General features: G+C 38.6%; 1 protein-coding gene across 1 annotated transcript in view; it reads right to left on the bottom strand.

Annotated features, from left to right (window-relative positions):
- Positions 1 to 17,121, bottom strand: part of ANKIB1 (ankyrin repeat and IBR domain containing 1) — a 184,243-nt gene extending 167,122 nt beyond the window's left edge. Inside the window, exon 1 of the mRNA XM_045288798.1 lies at positions 17,041 to 17,121. The gene's annotated coding sequence lies outside the window, so the exon portion shown is untranslated. The remainder of the gene's footprint in view (positions 1 to 17,040) is intronic.
- Positions 17,122 to 17,174: the final 53 nt, after the last annotated feature.

Genomic DNA, 17,174 nt, shown 5'->3' with positions numbered 1-17,174 from the left:
CTTTCTTCTATGGAATGGCTGGTGGGGTTGAATCGTCAATTCGGAACCTTATTCTTTTTTGCTTCCCATTGCCTTAAGGACTTAGCATATAAACCACATTCAAAGTTTTTGAATAAGTAAAAAATTAGAGTACATTTTTCTGTTTCTCTGTTTTTCCTTAGCCCAAATTTTATCTTCCCTTCCTAGTCTTCTTTATTCTGGTGAAAACATTCTATTATTTCCATCAGAATATTGGTCCCTAACTTCTGTGGTAATTCTGTGAATAATATAACCATTCACATTTCCAAGCCAGAAAGACTTTCATAATTTAATATTACCAGAAGGACACCAAAGGTTTTGAGCCTCTCCTCTCTGGTTCTTGTCCTGCTTACAAGAAAGAATTCAAGTAAGGGGCAGTTTTCAGAACAGAGTCAAAGAAAGGGTTTAAACAAAATGAATGAGTTTACTGAGAGGTACTTTGGTATGGAGCAAGAATGGACCCTAGCTAATCCAAGGTCCTATTTTTATTCTAATTGAGGACCTCCCACCATTGTCTGGCTTCTAGTAGGTCTTTTGCTATTGGCTGTTCTAGGTAAGTGTACGCCTCCGGTGCCTAAAATTCATGCTGTGCCCTTGTCACCAGACACCAAAACCAAGGTTCAATTCAGCCATAGTGGGGGTAGTGAACATCTTGTCTTTCCCTAGCTACCTTTTCACTATCTCTGTCTCTTCCATTGATAAGGAAATGTGTCTTAGCTGCCTTTCATATTCCTTTATACTGAGGAGGTATGGAGGAGTGCCTCTACCTTCCTTTTGTTTTAGAGTTCATTTTATTGTTACTTTTTTACCCTTCTCTGTCACTCTTTTTCCTTTTGCCCATTTCTGTCTAGCTAACAATAGTTATTTAAATTCCTCAATTTTAATGAGTGAGGAAAATGATGCTCAGAGAGGTCACATGGCAAGTACACCCTTATAGGTAGAAGAAGAATCACTCAAAGCTCTCTTAATTTGGCCTCAATCTAAATAGCTAATTCATTATCCTTAAATAAATTAAAGATTTAAAAAGGTCAAAAAACAGATCAGAAAACTACTTCTACAAGTGCTATTTATTGGCAACTTTTATCTGTTCTTTGTTCTATATGTTAAATTTGTAAATCATATTGTTGATATTTATAAGGGTGCTAGCTATCCAATGATATACGTGTCCCTCTGTGTTGTTCCTCTCTGTCTGATCGGTTGAATCTTTCCCCAAAACAATCTCAAAACTGTTCACATCGATTTCATGCAGGTAATGTGGCAATTTTTCTGACCTTGATCTTCATGGATACATTTTATCCAACATAGAGACACCAGGAGAAAGTATGATACCTGGTGTCCCAGATAGAGAACCATTGTACTTTGTCCAGGCAGTCCCTGGATTACGAATGAGTTATGTTCTGTTCCTAAATCTTCCTATAAATTGAATTTGTATGTAAATCAAATTGGATCCATAAGGTACAGTTTGTATCTAATGTCAAATATTTACCTTTGTGTACAGTGTAACTTTTTATACATTAAAAAAAACTAAAGAACACTTTCAGATCTACGAAAGCAATCTTAACATAATGTAATAAAAATATTGTTATGTATATTGCAGAGCACTTATCATGTTATGAACCACTGTATGTGCTTTTACTTTTTAATATAATAGGCTTTACATGAGGACCTAATGTCAGGGGTTTAAGTGGAGAAAAAATGTTTCGAGAATGAAGTACAAATGCGCTTTACACAATTGATGTGAGTATGGATTGTGATAAGAGTTGTATGAGCCCCTAATAAAATGTTTTAAAAAATAGGCTTTACAGGATTCCTAACTACATATTATATGTAAATCTGACATTTGTAACCAGGCTGTCTGTATTCTAATTTTGTTACACAAAGGTTGTGATGTAATTTACAGGCAAGTACAGATAATTAGAAGTCAAATGAAAATAAGTAGTCAGAAGCAGTATTATATGTTGTTGTTGCCTATTATTATGTTATAAGGTGCCATCAAGTTTCCTTCAGTTCACAGCCACTCTGTAGCACACAAGAACATTGCCTGGTCCAGCAACATCTTCACAATTGCTGACATATTTGAGTCTATTATAGCCAGAATGTCAATTCATATCATTGAAGATTTTATGCTTTTTCACTGACCCTCTACCAAAAATTATGCCTTTCCTCAGGAACTGGTATCTCCAGATAACATATCCAAAGTACATCACACGAAGTCTTGTCATCCTCACTTTTGAGAAGCAAGCTGGTTATACTTCTTCCAACACAGATTTGTTTTGTTTTTCTGGCAGTCCATATTCAATATTCTTTATCAGCACTATAACTCAAATGCATCAATTCTTCAGTCTTTCTTATTTATTGTTTAACTTTTACATGCACAGGAGGCAATGGAATATACCACGGTTTAGGTCAAGCATACCTCAGTCCTCAACATTTTAAAGAGGTCTTTTGATTTGCTCTATGTAGTACATAATTTGATTTCTTGACTGCTATTTCCATGGGCACTGATTATAGATCCAAGTAAAATTAAATTCATAACTCAATCTTCTAAAAAAAATTAGCTTATTGATTCACTTGTGAGAAAAGAATATAGGTTTTGGAGCAGGTAGATCTTGCTGATCTTCTGAGTTCAATTCTTTATTCCAGCCCTTATTTGTTGTATTGTATTAAATAGTGTCCCACCAAATTGATGTCATTCCAGAACCTCAAAATGTGACCATATTTGGAAAGACAATCTTTGCAAATGTAATTAGTTAAAATGAGGTCATATTAAACTAGGGTGGATCCGAAATCCATGACTGTGTCCTTATAAGAAGATTGTGATACAGTCATGCACAGAGACTCATACACACACAGAGAGAAAAAGGAGATACAGACATACAGAAGGTCATGTGAAGACAAGTAGACACTGGAGTTATGCATCTATAAGCCAAGGAATGTCAAAGATAACCAGGAAACACCAGAAGCTAGCAGAAAGGTATGGAATAGATTTTCCTTATTACCCCTCAGGAAGACATCCTGCGAATACCTAATTTCAGATTTCTAGCCTCCACAACTGTGAGAGAACACATTTCTGTTGCTCTAAGTTGGAGTAATTTGTTAGGGCAATCCTAAAAAATGAATATATTTGCTGTCCTATCTGGTGCTGCTTTAACTTTAACAAACAGAAACTGAGTTTCTCGGGGTAAAGAGACTAGCTATCTGAACTCAGAGCACTGGGTCTAGGGGAAGGCTTTCACTCTCTGTTGACCCTGGGAAAGGTCCTTCTCTCTCTTCAGTTTGTGTCTTGGTTCTGCTGTTGGTTCCTTGGAGCTCTTCACCTGGTGTAACATCTACCTTCCGAATCTCAGCCTATTTGATTAATCGGCTATTCTTTTATAGCTCAGAAGAGATTGATATGAACCATATCTGACACTAAAGTGACACATTATCAAATGGGATTATAATCATTAGTGTAGGAGTTAGGATTTAAAATACATATTTGGGGGGAAACAATTCAATCCACAACATTTGCCTTCATTTTACAGAATGGAAGCTATAATGTTCAATGACTACCTCATGGCATAGGTTACTTGTTGGGTGTTGCTAATCACAAGGTCAGCAGTTCAAAGCCACCAGTAGCTCCATGAGAGAAAAATGAGACTGTTTGCTCCCATAAAGACTTAAAGCCTAAAAAACCCCAGAGATGAGTTCTCCTCTATCCTATAGAGTCACTATGAATCAGAACTGAGTCAGTAGCAGTGGGTTTTGGTGAAATTCTGGTGACACATTTATTGTGCATGTTGCTGGTGCCATCAAGTTGGTTCTGACTCAGTGACCCTGGGTACAACAAATAAAATACTACCAAATCCTGCACCATTTTCACAATTGCTCTAATGTTTAAGCCCTTTGTTGCAGTCAGTGTCAATCTATTCCATTGATAGTTTTTCTCCTTTTTGCTGACTCTCTAGTTTACCAAATTCAAAGTACATAAAGTTAAGTCCCCACATCCTCAATCCTAAGGAACATTCTGGTTGTACTCATTCTAACACAGATTTTGTTTGTTCTACTGGCAGTCAGCGGTATACTTAATATTCTTCACCAACACCATAATACAAAAGCATCAATTCTTTTCTAGTCTTCTTTATTCACTGCCCAGCTTTCAAACCCATATGAGGCAACTGAAAATATCATGGCTTAGGTTAGACACATGGTACAACATGACATCTTTGCTTTTTAATACTTTTTAAAAGAGGACAATTGCAGCAGATTTGTTCAATATAATGTCATTTAATATCTTGACAGTTGCTTCCATGAGTCCAAGTAAAATGAAATCCTTGACAATGTCAATCTTTTTTTCCATTTTTGATGTTGCTTACTGATCCAGTGTGGAAGACTTTTTCTTTAAGTTGTTGTGTTATCCATACTACAGCTTTTGATCCTCAGTAATGCTTCAAGTCTTCCTCAATTTTAGCAACCAAGGTTATGCTATCTGCATTCTGTATAGAAGCTGTTAATGAATCTTTTCCAATCCTACTGCCACATTCTTCTTCATAAAGTCCAGCTTCTCAGATTATTTGCTCAGCAAACAAGCTGAATAAGTATGGTAAAAGGCTACAACCCTTATAATGCCCTTCCTGATTTTAAACCCCTCAGCATTTCCTTGTTCTTTTGGAAAGAATCTCTCTTGATCCGTGTATAGGTTCCATATGAGCACAATGAAGTGTTCTAGAATTCACATTTTTTGCAATGTTATCCATAATTTATTATGATCCACACAGTTGAATGCCTTTGCAAAGTCAATAAAACAAAAGAAACCACCTTTCTGATATTTTCATTCCATATCCTTTTCGGAATTCAGCTTATATTTCTGGTAGTTTCCTGTCATTGCAGACCTCCATTTTAAAATAATCTTCAGCAAAATTTTACTTATATGTTATATTAATGATACTGTTTAATAATTTCTGTATCTTATTGAATCACCTTTCTTTGGGATGACCAGGAATATGGATTTCTTTAAGTTGGCTGGCCAGGTAGCTGTTTTCCAAATTTCTTAGAATAGATGAGTGAGCATCTCTAATTAAAGAAAACTGTCATTGTGCATAGAAAACAAAATCAGTCTTTTTTTTCCGTTTTTAAAGGACAGCAAAAATATTTCCAAATCACCTGTTGTAATAAAGAATCTGTTTTGTCTTAGCCTTGACCTCAGATGTTACTCTTGTCACCAAACTAGATATGATTCTTAGTTGAATCGAGCAGAGTCATGGATGATGAAAGAAGCTCCTGCTCATGCAAGAATGCCATCTAAGGTGACAAGCACCTGCTATAGACAGCTAAACAGAAAGACAAAGCAAGCTGTCCTCTTGATAACATTGTGGAGCCCAGTTCCAGCCCTCACTGCCTAATTTTAATTTCTCGTTACTAGAGGAACAGAGTCTCCTTAATCTGTTTATAAAAGGAGCCCCGATGGTACAGTGGTCAAGAACTAGGCTGCAGATGAAAGAGAGACCAGTCCTCGGAGAAGGGCATCGACATGCTTGGTAACGTAGAGGAACAGAGAAAGAGAGGAAGCCCTCAATGAGATGGACTGACCTGGTGGCTGAAACAAGGGCCTCAAGCATAGGAAAAACTGTGAGGGTGGCACAGGACCGTGCACCATTTCACTCTGCTGTGCATAGGGTCCCTCAGGGTCAGAACTGACTCTATGGCACCTAACAACAGTATTACTAAAGGGCAGATCATCTTTCAACTATTGCTGCTCTTTAGTTTCTGATTCTCCTATGATTAATATATATTACTTATATATCAAAAAGCAATAAAGTCATTATTTTAAAACAAACAAAGAAACAACTGAACTAGGCTGCAGACCAAAAGGTCACCCAGGTCTAATCTACCAGCCATTCTTCAATAGAAATATGCGACAATCTGTCTCCACCAAGACTGCTGTCTCGGAAACTATAAGGAGAGTCCTACTCTGTCCTCTAAGGTTACTTAGAGGACTGATTCGCTGCCATTGTGTTTGAATTAATTTTACTTATATCACTCTCTTTTGGATTTCTGTGGCTAAACACAATTCTTATTTGGTGGGAAAGACAGCAAAGTCGGAAGAAAACTAAGGAAAAAGTTCATATAATTAAGAAAAGAGAGACATTCTCAAGACAAGAACATCAGAGACCAAAGAGAAAAAGACAGATATAAATTACATGAAATTTTAAAGAAAAATGTGTAGCGAATGATACTATAAACAAAAAACCCCAGAAAAATAACAATAAATTGATAAAACATTTATAATCCAAGTTTTAAAATTATAATTAGAATAAATGAATATATAAATACCACACCAACAAATAAAAAAAAAACCAACAATCTGATGGGGGGGGGCAGTGAATATATAGATAAGCAATTCATGAAACTGAAAGTAGCCCAAAAAACACATCAAAAGAAGCTCAGCATCATAACTGTTCAAGGAAATAAATAATTAAGTAAGCACCTTAACAAGCTTTCCCTCCCTCACTGAATCAAGATAGCGCTGGAGACACAGGGCGGGAAGTGCAGGGTCTGGCCCCAATAAGCTGGGGCGAGGCACTGAGGGCATGCAGCAGAGCAGCAGGGGAGCAGATTGATGAAACTCCGGGGGTCTATCAAAAATAGACTTTGAAGACAGTGTGGCACCCCATCAGACTCGACTGGAAAACACTCGTGAAGGCCATCAAACAGACCTTGCACTGTTTATAGGCTTTTCCATTTTTGTCAGTGGTTTTCTTTTTGTTACTGTTATTTCGTTCTTGCTTTTTGTTGTTATTGTTATTGGTTTTGACTTCATTTGTTGTTTTATCTGGCTTTGCTTGGTTTTTGCACTTATTAATGTATCTGCATATCTATCTAGATAAGATAGGCAGGATAAATAATTCAGAGTTGAAAAGAATGGGACCAATGGTTGGGGGGGGGGGCATACAGGAGAAGGGGAGGTGGGAGAAAGGAAGGGGGGGCCAGGGGACCAACCCAGGGACAAGGAAACATCAAGTGAACTAAAATCAATGGAAGGAAGGTCGTAGGATGCCTAGTGGGGCTCAATCAAGGGCAATGTAGCAGCGATGGTGGGACACAAGAGAAGTAAAAAGGAAATAGAGGAAAGAACCAGGAGGCAAAGGACATTTATAGAGGCCTAAATACAGGCATTCACATATGTAAATATACATATGTATATGACAGGGGGATAGAACTATGTACTCCTATCTATATATTAAGAATTAAGATTAAAAAAAAAAAAAGAATTAAGGTTGCAGATAGACATTGGCCCCCAACTTAAGTACTCCCTTAACACAAGAACACTTTGTTCTAACAATCCAGCATTCTGTGATGCTCACCTTCCCGACATAATCGCTGCAGACAAAATGATGCATGGGAAAGTGTGGTGAAGAAAGCTGATGGTGCTCGGCTATCAAGATATAGCATCTTGGGTCTCAAAGGCTTGAAGATAGACAAGCGACCATCTAGCTGAGAAACAACAAAGCCCATATGGAAGAAAAGCACACCAGCCAGTGTGATCATGAGGTGTCAATGGGATCAGGTATCAGGCATCTAAGACCCAGAAGAAAACGATACCCAAAGTGAATGGGGGGTAAGGGGAGAGCATGGAGTGGAGACCCTGTGCCCATCTGTAGACAATTGGACATCCCCTCACAGAGGGGTCACAAGGAAGAGATGAGCCAGTCAGGGTGCAGTATAGCACTGATGAAACACACAACTTTCCTCTAGCTCTTTGATGCTTCCTTCCCCCCATGATCTCAATTCTACCTTACAAATCGGATTAGACCAGAGCTTGCACAGTGCTACAGATAAGAGCCCACAACACAGGAAATCCAGGATAGATAAACCCCTCAGGACCAAGGAGAGTAGAGCTACCAGGAGAATTAGGGGAGGGTGAGAGGAGAAAGGGGGAACTGATCACAAGGATCAATCCAGAACCGCCTGCCAGGGGGACGAATAACAGAAAAGTGGGTGAGGGGTGACAGAGAATAATCTAAGATATGAAAAAAAAAATCTATAACTTATTAAGGGTTCGTGAGGGAGGACAGGTGAGGGAGGGAGGGAGGGAGAAGAAATGGGGAGCTGATACCAGGTGCTCAAGTGGGAAGAGAACGCTTTGAAAATGAAAATGGCAGCATATATGATAATGTGCTTGACACACTGGAGGAATGTGTGGATTGGGATAAGAGATGTAAGAGCCCCATAAAAGTATTTTTAAAAAGAAGAAGAAGCTTTCCCACCCCCAGTCATTTTTATTTTCAAAGGAAAACATTCAGGGCTAGTGAGTTTGCACAAAAAAATGTTTACTCACAGATAATAATGACGGCAATATAGATTGTGTCAACCTTTCTGGAAAATCATCTGGCATTATGTAGTAAAATTAAAACTGCAAAGCTATTCATTGTAATACTAGTAGTAAAAGAAGACTACGAAAAATTTGACACCCAAAATAAAGTTACGTCTTCAATTATTGACTGGTATATAACCTATCAGTCCAAACATAGTGACTCAAGACAAAAAAACATACGTTCTTTTTCTTGACTCTGTGGGAAGCCTAGGAAGTTCCTCTGTGGGTGCACTCAGCTAAAAGATCAACTGGGTAAACAAGGCCAACACCAGACCACTTTCCTAATTGCTGGTTGGTGCTGGCTGCTGCTAGGTCATTTTGGATCTCCTCCAAGGGACTTCTCATCCTCTTATAGGCTAGATGAGCTTCCTTACAGGAAGTCTCAGGAAAACATTCCAACAAGGTAAAGGTTGAAGCTGCAATGCCCCTGAGATCATAGACTCCAGAACTAAAAATCACTTCCACCATATTCACTGGTCAAAGCAAGTCAGAAGACCAGCCAATACTCAAGGTGGAAAAATAAGCCTTCACCTCTAACTGGGAGAAGCAGCAGAGCCACATTGCAGAAGGACATCATACCAAGATAAGAGTCAGGATGGTACAATACTTAAGCACATGGCTACGAGTAGAAATATCAGTGGTTTGAACCCACCAACCACACCACTGGTAAAAGACCATTACCTACTTCTGTAAAAAAAAAAAGTTTTAATCCTTTAAAAAAATTTATTTTCTTTTTCCCCCTGACTTTTCTTTTTCCCCCCCACATTTTTATTGGCACCTAATCCACATATCATAAAATTCAATAGTTCGACCATATCAAAAAGAATTGTACAATCAATTTTAGAACATATATCCCCCCCATGGAAGATTAAAGACCTTTTTTAAACCAAACTGTGGACAATGAGTCAATTCCAATTCATAACCACACTGGAGGACAAAATATAAATACTTCACAGGTTTTCAAGGCTGTAAATCTTTCCCCTGTGGAGTGGTTGATGGGTTCAACCTGTCAACCTTTCAATTAGTTGAGCACACAACCATTCTGGCTCCTTAATGATTGCAGTCTAGGAAATCCTATGGGCCAGGTCTACACTTGTCCTATATTGTCAATATGAATTGCAATCAACTCGAGGGCATAATACACATCTAACATTCTATTGTAAATAACTAGGTGTGTATATATATTTATGTGTCTGGGCATATATGTGTACATTTCCACTACATATAGTTATTCAAAAGAATTAGGTACTGCTTTATGTAAAATGTTCTTCAATATAAGTTAAATTAAAAAACAAAAACCAAGGTGTACTTAAAATAGTTACAACCTTATGTGGAGAAATTATATAGACAATATTTTTGCATTCATGTTTGAAAATCCTTGAAAATATATTTTGAGATGTATTAACCATATACTGGGACATGTAAAGCAAAAATTAAAATGAAAAATCTTGCCCATCCTTTCCCTTCACAAAGGGATACATGGCAGTTGAACATGAAGGGCAATGAGAGCATGCTAAGAAGGCCAGGAGATGAATGGGACAACTGGCTCAGGGCAAGGAAAAGAGGGCAGCATCTTGGGGCAAGTTAACGGGCTGTGGCTCCACAGAGGCACAGCCAGCAAGCTCAGTGGTCAACAACACAGGGTAGTATGGGAGGTAGCAGGCAGGAAATGAGCTATATGCCTGGGGTATTGCTAAAACACTGAGCAAGTAAACAAAACTGAACAAATGATAACTATATGAAACGTACTTATTTAACTAAGAAGCCAAGTATCTTAGTGTCAGACAAGGAAAAAACAAACATGGAAAGAGAGAAGGTTAAGACCTTGAGATGTTGGTCTGGAACTGGAAGCATAAAAACAAACTTAAAAGTTCTCTGATATACACACAAGTTTAGCAATAGTTATGAATGTATATGCAAGTGTATTCATTACGCACACACAAGCGTGGACAAATGTAAATAAACTTTACAAATAAACTTTTACAAATATAAATAAATAGACTTTCCCCCACAAGCATTTAGAAGTCACTTCATATACATGAGTCCCTGAATGGTGCAAGTGGTTAAGCACTCAACTTAGCCAAAACGTTGGAGGCCCCTGCCTCAGAAGACAGGCCTACGAATAAGGTCGCAAAAAGTCAAAGCCTTAAAATTCCCATTAAGCAGTATTGCTCTGCAAACCTGAGGGTCACTCTATGCCAGAATCAACTCCACAGCAAACATTAAACACACACACACACACACACACACACACACACGTGGGAGTATAAGTCATGCACACACACATTCATGTATCCATCATAGATGTCTGTTGAGAGGGCCTAGAAGCAATGACATCCCAGTAGCAATGAAACACTAACCCCCAAATCTTTGTTTTTAAGTACCCTCTTTTACTAAAAGAAACTAGAGTTCCTTGGAGAAATGGCTGATTCCAAGGCTGGGGCAGACAAAGTACAAGATGAACCAGGAACAGCTTGTGCTGCCAGAAAGTCCTAACGCAATGCACAATGAATGAGAGGGAAGCATAGTAAAAGGACACAGGAGCTAGCTCAAACGGGCTCTCACTGGCTAAATCAGGGACCATTTAAGCATCAAAATAAATAGTAATAGTCATAAACCACAAACCACTTAATAAAATGGGAATTCATGAGTACTAAACTAATTTTTTTCAAACCATTTTATTAGAAGCTAATCAAGACAACATACCATTCCATAGTTCAATCATGTCAAGCAGTACTGTACAACTGCTACCAAAATTAGTTTCAAAAGAGCCTAAACTAACTTAACAAATGAATGAAAAAATAGGGAGGGGTTCTTCCTTACAATAGCAACTAAAAAAATGTTGTCAGAATACTGTAGTATCATTAGGCAATCATAGCCACAGTGGTTAATTCTGTTGAACTTGATCAATGAATGCTAAGGCTAGAGGGTACAGGATTAAAGAGAAACCAGTTAAGGGTACAATTTTGGAATACTCCACCGCAAATACTCATCAATTACAAAGAGAGAAGATAATCAACTTTAGCAATTGCCAATAATGGCCTATCTGGTATTCCTGCCTGCCATGAATGCACACTCTTGTAAGGGTCATGAGCAAGCATCACACATATCAAGTTGAGGGCCATTCTATAAAAGGTACTTGATAAAATTGTCACATACATGAAAGACAGAAGAAAACTGATATTGATATTGAAGAGATGTACATTCCTAGGTAAAATGCTGGACCAGAAAAGAAACTATTGTTAGGCTAGTTGGTGAAAAATGAACAGATACTAACAGTATTGTACCAATGCAGATTTTCTGATTATTATAGCCCTGCTGTTGCTGTGGGTTGCTGCTGACAGGTTAGCAATTCAAGACCGTCTCTATCTTTGCAATAAAGATGAGACTGTCTGCTCCTATGAAATTAGCCTCTGAAACCCTGTATAGGGTTGCTGTTGGTCAGAATTGATGCAATGGGAATGGATGTTTTGCTTCATGCTGGTTATATAATGGAATGCCAGGTTTTGTTTGCTTCTTTGTTGAGAACTACATAGTGTAGTGCTTAAAATTTATGGGATGCTATGTTGCAAAAGGATCCAAAAATTATGATAATGAATTATAATGGTATGTATTTAGACATACACACACACACATAAATATATATATATATACACACACACACAGAGACAGAAAGAGGGAAGGCAATGAAAGAATGCAATAAAATATTACCAATGGGGGAAAATACAAGTTCTTTATAGTGTTTTGGCAACTTTTCTGTAAGTTTGAAAGTATTTCAAAATAATATTTTAATCTAAAATAGAGACATGATAATAGAACATGTAGTTAAGCACGTGTGAATCAGCTATTGTCCAATGCCAGGAAACAGAACAAAAACCATGGCTTGTTATGTTTGTTTACGTACCTCCCTTTGCTATAACACTAGGAGAGAATATAGTTAACAATGAGGGCAGTGTTTTTATGCCTCCTTGGAGAGAGAACTTACAGCACCTCAACATTTTGAATGAACTTTCCTTTCTCTTCATATCGATTTTCAATGGGCATTTTATACCTCGGTTAGGAAAGGCATCAAAACTTCTTTACCTTTGTAGTCCTATCTTTATAATTTAGTGAGTGTTAAGTCCTTGGACAGGAATTCTAACCCCGATACTATGTGAATCAGAAGATATAGGGACCTGGGTATCAAGGATTCTACTATACTGAAAAGGAAAGGCTACGGTTTTATATATAAAATAAAAACTAAGAATTGAAAAATATCCAAGATTATCTTTCTTAGGAAATCGGAAGATTCTACCTTCTCTACAAACCCAAAAGCAACCAGTAAAAGGACTTAAGTCTAAAAAATAAGTTAACAGTTTTTAGCAAAACAAATCAACAAAAGAACCCAGAAGGTTTTTAAATAAAAAGTAGGTTTTTACAACTTCTGTAAATTGAAAGTGAAAAAGCATCTTTTTGTTTGTTTGAAAAATCTTCTTTTTAAAAAGGTGACCACAGGTTACAAGGTCTAAGGGCTTCAAAAAGCTTGTGGAAAATTGAATTAAAAGATGATGGAGTTTGTATTAGTCTGGAGACTTTAGAGAAACAAATCCACAAAAACTCATGTAAAAGAGAGAGTTTTATATAAAGGTTAACTGTGCATCAAGAAAACATCCCAACTCAGTGCTGCCCAAGCCCACAAGTCCAACATTCACCCATTAACCCATATGTCCAGCACCAATCCACAAAGTACTCCTCCATCTCACAAAGCAGACGCAATGATGCCAACTGCAGGAGGAAAGCCAAGTCAGTGAACGTGGAAACATCTCAGCGCTGGCAGGGGTCTCTACACAGGTGCTCCAGCACCCAGGGCTGCATCAGGGTAGGTCCATGTGGCTTCTCCTTGGGGATGTTTTGCAGAAAGACAGCCTTGCCAGCTGAAGCTGGGAACTGCTAAGGCATCTGCACCCTGGTGCAACCATCACAAATCAAGAGACCGGAGAACTCGAAAGGCGGCTCACCAAGCCATTTATCCCTCCATCCTTCAATTAATCCCACATGTGTTTATCGGCCAGGTTGGTACAATAAACTCACTCAGAGTTTTTCCACAAACTTCCTGAATTTCCCTAATATTCAATGGAATCATGTGATATGCTGAAAAAGCATATACCCTACTAATAAATTGTTTAGATAATTTTTAAATCTGGTAGAATGAATAATTTTCCTTATAGAAACTACAATTCCCCAAGGCAAACAGATACCGAAGAAAATTAAATTCAAACTTTAAAAAAGCTGAGTAGATTTCATATAACTAATTTCTCTATCCTTTCTGGATAATACACATTTTGAAAAAACATTTTACGAACTCTTGGTCTCATTGCTACAAAGAAAGAAAAGAAGTTGTATATGCCAAAGAGCTATGTTAGTTAGTCACAATAAAGCCAGCACTAAGTCTTGTCAGAGATCTAAGCAATAACTGAACATTTCATTTTGCTGGTATATAAATACACAAAAATACTGTCTATGAAATTATAACTTTTCTAGTCAAATATTATTAGAGAATTTAACACTGTATTATGACTATATTACGGTGCCTTCCCCTAAGAATAGTTAAATCTTTCCTAGCATATTACAAAGCAAACCACATTAGGAAGCTATATAAACTAGAATCTATATGGACTGTTCTCAGAATTAAATAATGTACATAAAAGTACTTAGCATGGTGGTTGGCACAAATTATACACTCAGTAAGTTCTAGTTTTCTATTGTTTTTATAGAAATAATGTTAAGCAGTCTTAAGATAAGGTCAAATGGCATACAGAGTTGAGCAGTCTATAAAAACAGATTGGTGGAATCACTGTCAAGTATCCTGATTGGTCAATATAACAAAGAAACAAATCTTGACCTATCCACCCTTTCATCCCAGCACCTAACACAATAGCTGACACACATAGTGTCTGGTGCTCAATGAAGGCTTGCTGAGCATAAAGTGAGTACAAAAGTAAATTATCTGGGGAAAGATAAAAAGAGATTGCAGCCTGAGGTTGTCTGAAAAATATGCCGAGTCCAGAAATTACTATTCTCTAGCAAGTTAATTTTAAGAAAATAAAATACCTAAGCATTTTTAGGGCCATGCATAGAAATTCCCCTTCAGAACAAGCATCTCTCAATTTGTGTGTGGGGAGGTGGTCTTGGAAACCCTACACAGCAGCGGTTCTCAACCTTCCTCATGCCGCAACCCTTTAATACAGTTCCTCATGTTGTGGTGACCCCCAACCATAAAATTATTTTCCCTGCTACTTCATAACTGTCATTTTGCCACTGCTGTGAATCAGGCGACCCCTGTGAAAGGTTGAGAACCACTGCACAAGACCACAAACAGTCAGATGTGACTCAGTAGCAGTGGTTTTGGTTTCAGTTTCTTTAACAGGAGCCTTGGGGTCATAGTGGTTACGTGTTGGGGCTGTAAACTGTAAGGTCAGCAGTTCAAAGCCACCAGTGACTCAATGGGAGAAAGAAAAGGCTTTCTACTCCTATAAAAAGTCATAGTCTCGGAAACTCACTGGAGCAGTTCTATCCTGTCCTATGAGTGGACACTGACTTGGTGGCAGTGAGTTTTAGAGTTTTTTTAATGTACCTGCACAAGAAAATTAGTCTGAGTTTTTACCTACACGCAGGTGCAAATACAATTAAATCACTTTCATAGGTTCAAGCACAACATTCCAGAAAAGGAAGAAGAAAACTAAATGGGCAGGGCCACCAGAGTAAGAGTAATGAACAAAACTTCTCTTCCTTGTCTCAGCAGCCACTTGTTGGAGCCCACTGTTAGGGCGGAGTCTGCAAAGACTCCATGCCTTTTTGTTGAAACTCAAATTTCCCAATTCAGTGGGCAAGGGAGTGTAATATGAAAAATTGGATCCTATAGTCAGTCCGCAACCAACACTAAAGGACAAAAGGAGATCAGTGGACTTAATGCCAAGAATTTTAAAAGTGCTTTCCAAGTGATTGCCCACAGCCTCATTACAGCACTCCATTCCTCTTGTTTGGAAACAGAACAGATTTTTACAAAAAAGCAAAAGTCACACACCTAATAATATACATTCAACTCTGCACAGCACTTGGCTTCTGAAGTAAGCAAGTATATTTCAAAAAGACAGTTGGAGCGACAACTCCTGTTTATTTCAAAGTAAAATTTGTGAGCAAAGTAGTGACACAAAAGCTGGGAAGAGACGGTGTGGGGGGAAGGTGATCAATAAACACATCTAACTTAACAAAATGTAATTTTTCAAGGAAAAATTTACCAAAGCTACAGCAATCTACATTATGAGAGTCTACATTATGGTGATTTACAGAATAATAAATGTACAATGCTGAGGGAAGTTATTTGTAAATTATTCTTAAATTAGAATGTGCTTCCTATACTGCCATGAGAAGTATCAAATGCATGAAAGCACTTACAAGCTAACATCTACTCACTGACATTAAAACTATTTTAAAATCTAGTTTCTGGAAAGTTCTACAGTAGCACTTTAAAAAACAAATACCCAGGTCAAAATCTAGATATAGATTTCTATATATATCCACAGTTTAAAAAATAAATAAAAATGACCAAGTAGCAGAAAGGTCACAGACACCAAGGTGTATAACACCTGTAGGTGGCTGAATACAAATTGGCAGAAAGGTTTCTCTGAAACTTAGAAATTAAAATAATATTTTATCAGATATAATTTAACATTTCTTTTAAACAACCTTAGTGCTAAGAATTTTTGTTACAACTATGTAAGTTTTCCACTGACCAAGCAAAACCTTCCAATGCAGATTTTCACCACTCACATACATACATACATACATACATATACCATTCATAAATTAAGAGGATATAAATCTAAACCACCAAAAATTACCTAAAGGCATCCAGAACACTATTTGAAACATCTGACTTTTGTTTTTACATTCATTTAATAGATCTACTAGGAGAGCTGTTATGGAATGGGTCTTCATGATAACACATGATTGTTCAATATGCCATTTCATGTGGCGCTTGAGAGGGTAATTCTCAAAACCTCCTCAGGAGATGCTTAATGACAGCTCGAGTTACAGTTACCAGCGACTCCAACAGCTACATACAGAAAAACAGGTTATATACAGGAAGAGATGGGGGTGAGGGTGCAGCGCTGTGCCCCATTCTTTTGTTTTGGTTGCTGAAGCTGCAAAAATAAATGTCCTCGGAGCCATCTGCACCCAATTCACACCCATCGCAGCCCAGCCGAGCACTTTCATCACCCTCTGGAGCCAGGGGTCGGAAGAACCCCGGGCTTTTCACATCTCAAAGGAGGGGCCGGGACCCTCGGCTGTGAGCTCCGGGTTACACATACAGTAAGAGGGTGGACAGAGATCCTTAGAGGGCAGGGACAAGGAGAGGCATCTAGATGGGGAGGATGGGACGCGCCGGGGAGACCCAAAGGCGCTGGCAGATTCGCCGGGAGAAAGAGCTCAAGCGACAGGCAGACGGTGCTGCCCCTTCAGAGATGGAGACCAGAAAGGCGGACAATCCTCCTTCGCGGGCGGAGGCACAACCGTAAGCGACCCAGTCGGAGACCCAGGAGGGCGTGAACTAGGCAGCGCTGAACTCGAAACCCGAAATAGGTAGAGGCAGCTTGCAACAGCCCCGGTACGGCGACGCGGCGACTTACGGTTATACTTCCCGGGCTGAAGATGCGGAGCCGGCCGGAGCACTTCGCAGTTGCGGAGTTCTGCCTCTGCAGCGGCTGCCCCTGCCTCAGGAGCCGAGCTGGAGACCCGAGGCACGCTCCCCGCCCCACCCACC

The sequence above is a fragment of the Echinops telfairi genome, unplaced genomic scaffold, assembly GCF_000313985.2.
Source record: "Echinops telfairi isolate 266 unplaced genomic scaffold, ASM31398v2 ScPeMD7_23;HRSCAF=83, whole genome shotgun sequence".
Classification (NCBI taxonomy): domain Eukaryota; kingdom Metazoa; phylum Chordata; class Mammalia; order Afrosoricida; family Tenrecidae; genus Echinops; species Echinops telfairi.
The sequence above is the reverse complement of the archived record's forward strand: the minus strand, read 5'-3'. Positions and strand labels throughout refer to the sequence as shown.